Consider the following 4,950-nt stretch of genomic DNA (forward strand, 5'->3'; position numbering starts at 1 on the left):
CAGGGAAATGAAAGTCTTGGAGGAGATTAAGTGCATAGGTGGTGTCACAAACGTAGGTGAGAATTTCCTGGACTGGGGAGACAGGAAGGTATTCAGGTAGGAAGAGATGAGTCAGGTTTAACAGGCGCTGGCAGAGACAGCAGATCTTAGGAAGGAGGGAGAATCGGGCATTGTGGGGTTCATGGACAATGAGGTTGGAGGCTGTGAATGGGAGATTCCCCAGAGATGATGAGATTATGATGGTCTGGGAGATTATGTTAGCGTATACCCCACCTCTACGACGAGGTGGCCGAGAGGTTAAGGCGATGGACTGTTAATCCATTGTGTTCTGCACGCGTGGGTTCAAATCCCACTCTTGTCGCTGTTTTTGGATTATCACAGCTGTCGTATTGAAATTGGAACTCCAATGGTTAGTTTATCTGTATCGACCATATTATACAACCTCAAAGAATAATTTGAGACTGATGCCTGAACTGAACGAAATGTAGACTGATTTGGGATAATGAAAAGGAACGCGATTTTCTTTTCCAAGTCAAGTTGCTGTGAACGTTAATCTTATGAAAGAGATCCAGGGAAACGAAATAACGAGAGATGCGATGTACATGTTTAATGCAATGGGATTCATAATGAGTGTTTTATCACATGAAATCTGGAGCAGGTTGTGTAGATGTGATTCATCTTGCTGGTAAGAGCACAGAGACACACCACAAAATAATAGAGATATTTCAAAAGGTGCATGGGGTGGGTGTAGCGGCACAGAAAACTGGCTGTGAATGCACAGTAGAGAATTGCCGATGTGGGTACCGTGCATTGGCACGGACAGACTTACACATTGGTCTCGCCCTTTCCCCCTTGCTCTCGCCATTGATGAATACTGGATATAAGACACAGATAAACACGAGATGTGGGAAGCAAGCTCCCTCTCGTTATGCGCACACTGGATGCATCACACTGAACTATGAACAACTGGAGAAATCAGCATGTTAACTGCAGGAAGTGAACGTAAACTGTGCATCAATAACCACAGATTAATGCAGCATAAACATCTAACGTGTCTGTAAACGAATGTCATTAACAGACGTTTCGTTCTAATACCTAACATGGCTTTCGTGGGAAATCATGTCTCACAAACTTGATTGAGTTTTTTGAAGAAGTAACAAAGAAGATTGATGAGGGCAGAGTAGTAGATGTGATCTATTTGGACTTCATGGACGACTGATTAGGAAAGTTAGATCTCATAGAATAAAGGGAGAACCAGCCGTTTAGATACAGAACTGGCTCAAAGGTAGATGACTGAGGGTGGCAGTGGAGGGTTGTTTTTCAGACTGGAGGCCTGTGACCAGTGGAGTTCCACAAGGATCGGTGCTGCATCCTCGAGTTTTTATAATTTGCATAAATGATTTGGATATCAGCAACAGAGGTACAGTTAGTAAGTTTAGAGATGACATTCAAAATTGGAGGTGTAGTGCACAACGAAGAGGGTTACCTCAGATTACAACAGGATCTGGCCAGATGGGCAAATGGGCTTAAAATGGCAGATAAAGTTTAATTCGGATAAATGCGAGGTGTTGCATTTTGGGAAAGCAAATCTCAGCAGGACTTACACAAATAATGATAGGGGCTTGGGAATGTTGCTGAAGAAAGAGACCTTGGAGTGCAGGTTCTTAGCTCGTTCAAGGTAGAGTCGCAGGTAGATAGGATAGTGAAGATAGCGTTTGGCATCTTTATTGTTCAAAGTATTGGGTACAGGAGTTGGGAGGTCATGCTGCGGCTGTTCAGGGCATTTGTTATGCCACTGTTGGAATGTTGCGTGCAATTCTGGTCTCCGACATATTGGAAAGATGTTGTGAAACTTGAAAGGGTTCAGAAAGGATTTCCAAGTATGTTGCCAGGGTTGGAGGATTTGAGCGTTAGGGAGAGGCTGAACAGACTGGAGCTGTTTCCTCTGGAGCATTGGAGGCTGAGGGCTGACCTTATAAATGTATACAAAATTATGAGGGCCATGGATACGATAAATGGACAAAGTCTTTTCCCTGGGATCAGGGAGTCCAGAACTAGAGGACATAGGTTTAGTTTGAGAGGGGAAAGATATGAATGAGACCTCAGGGACAACGTTTTGACACAGAGGGTGGTACGTGTATGGAATGAGCTGCCAGAGGATGTGGTGGAGGCTGGCACAACTGCAACACTTAAGAGGCATTTGGATGGGAATATGAAGAGGATGGGTGTGGAGGGATATGGACCAGGTGCTGGCGGGTGCGACTAGATTGGGTTGGGACATCTCGTCGGCATGGGCAGGTTGAACTGAAGGGCCTGTTTCAATGCTGTACATCTCTATGACCACATTTCAAGGTGGATTACAACAATACCAATTTTAGTTTGAAATTGAGATCTATTTCATCATTTTACACAGCGAACAAGTACAATTTAAATAATACAAACCACGTTCGCTCACTCGGAATAAAAATGTGATTTTATTATAAACATTGTCCTTTTTAAGGAGCAGTAACTCAACATGAAAAATAAGATGTAATTTTTATTGAACATACGTAAGTTAACACCATTATCTTATTCGCATTGACTGCAATATGCACATGCTAAATAAAGTTTAAGAAAGAAAGTATTTTATTATGATTCGGTGGTGATGAAAAATACGATTATGTTCTCATGGTGCGGATATTCCACCAATGGCTCCAGTGGTGGAAATGGTCAGTGGGCAATATTTCGATGATGGTATAGAGGTGAGGGAGCTGCCAGGGATGGGAGCTCCCACCTCATCTGGAGCAGCGTCTGTAGACATGGACCAAGGAGCATTTTGACATCAGACTGTGAGATCCAACCTCATTTGTAGCAAGATCTGTTGACATGGACAAGGGATCATTGCGAGATCAGTTTGATAGCTATACCCTCATCTGGAGCAGCGTTTCATGACATGGAGTACCAGGGAGCATTGGGACATCAGACTGCGACATCAATCTCATTTGGGTCAGCTTCATTTGACATGGAACAGGGCCCTTTGTGAGATCAGTCTGGGAGCTCCACTCTCACCTGGAGCAGCATTTAATGACATGGAGCACCATGGAGCATTGGGACATCAGAGTGGGAGATCCAATTTTACTTGCAGAAGCTTCTATTGACATTGAGCAGCAAGGAGCAATGGAACGTCAGGTTGGGAGCTGCAACCTCACCTGGAGCAGCTTGGATATACATGGAAGAGGAGGCAGTATTGAGATATTAGGCTGGGGGAAAGGATATTCAACCAATTTAGTCTGAAGTAAAATAAGTTTCAACACCTCAGATGTAAATTGATTTATGAAGAGTCTGTCGCGGGAAAAAAAAATATTTAGATATTGAAGGCAAGTCCTGCAAATATTCAACTCAGGAAGATGCATTAATACAGAGAGAAATGCGAGTGATATTTCAGGTCTTTGACTTTTCTTTTCCGACAGACTCTACACTGGATTACATCACCAAAAGGACTTTTTCACTCATTTCATGTTACTTAGTTTCCTGCAAATACGAACAGGTCAATGACGTAATCTAAATGGGAAAATTATGGGAAATGCGATGTTGTCATTGAGTTTACCTCGAATTATAGTGGAAATGCAGCAAAATAAGTTGAAATTTTCTCGATCAGAAGTGACCTCATTGATTGACTGATCAGATTGTGAATGAATGTTTTATTTGAGGACAATTTGAAGTGAATCAGTGATGGTGATTATCTTTGTTTTTTGTTCACCTTGGGACTGTTACTGTTATTGCTCATGTCCTTGTAAACACCACAGCTCTGCAGCGTGTAAAATCTCAGCTGTGCATCTGGCCAGTGTTGCAACCATTCGTACACCTGGCTACGGATCAGATGGCTATAGGTTCGAAATTTACTTGGCGCAAGCGCATTGTGGAGATTCACAGCACATCAAACCTAATTTTTTTGTTACACTGAGGTGCATAATATTTGGAATTTTCATCTCTACGAACGAAAATTATTTCACTGTCTTCGATAAGATAAACATTACCAAGGACAATCAGAGTTATAAAATCCCACAGCACCAAGTTGCATCGAACAGGCGTATTTGGAAGCAACAGCTTCTTCATCAGATGGTTGACAACTGTTGGACTCTAATCTGGCTTTGCGTGATTTTCAAATTTGTCCACCCCAGTCCAACACCAACACTTCCAAGTCAGGGGTACCCTCGACACCACGAACGATCCGTTAAAGTCCAGATGATCTTCCAAAAGATCGCGCATGTTGACACATACATCAAGTTTCGGCAGAAAGACACCCACCAGATGAAGGAACGGCTCTCTGAAAGCTCGTGCTTCCAAATAAACCTGCTGGACTATGCCCTGATATTGTGTAATTTTTAACTTTGGCTACCCAACTCAAACACTGGCACTTCCACATCATAGAGAACATCAGTCATGTCCCAGCGCTGTCAGAGAAGACAATCCTGGAATAGCAACGCACATTGTTCATCGGTACCTTTCATTTTCAGACACCAACCCATTCAATCGCTGCAGCTTCTGTGTATTAAAAGCATAGAAAAGAAATCGCTGAGACTCAGTTTTGATCATATTTTGAAACTCTTTGGGAAGTGGACTCAGAGGAGAATGAAGAATGAACTGTCTGACTGCGCAGGGAGGAGGAAGGCACTTTTCCCTTCTTTGATGAGCTGGGGTATTGACTGATCTAAGGCATTAAACAGATTCCTGGTAGACCTGCCCTCTCTTCATCAGGTACAAAAAGTCCTGATGTCCTGAACGGTAATGACACCCAGGCCACTCAGTGAAAGCGCCGAATACTAACCACTGGTTCACCAGGGATGAGGGCAGAAACTGTTGCACCGTTTCTTCATAACACAGTTTTTAAAATTGTGTCACTGCAGATACGTTTCCCCTCAAAAATAAATGAATTATCAAGTGTTTACAGCACAGAAATGGGTCCCATCA

General features: G+C 42.9%; 1 non-coding gene across 1 annotated transcript; it reads left to right on the top strand.

The window, feature by feature from the left end:
* Positions 1 to 279: 279 nt before the first annotated feature.
* Positions 280 to 361, top strand: trnan-guu (transfer RNA asparagine (anticodon GUU)). Its single transcript has one exon. It is a non-coding gene; the product is annotated as a tRNA-Asn (tRNA).
* Positions 362 to 4,950: the final 4,589 nt, after the last annotated feature.

This window comes from Chiloscyllium punctatum, chromosome 18 (genome assembly GCF_047496795.1).
Source record: "Chiloscyllium punctatum isolate Juve2018m chromosome 18, sChiPun1.3, whole genome shotgun sequence".
Classification (NCBI taxonomy): domain Eukaryota; kingdom Metazoa; phylum Chordata; class Chondrichthyes; order Orectolobiformes; family Hemiscylliidae; genus Chiloscyllium; species Chiloscyllium punctatum.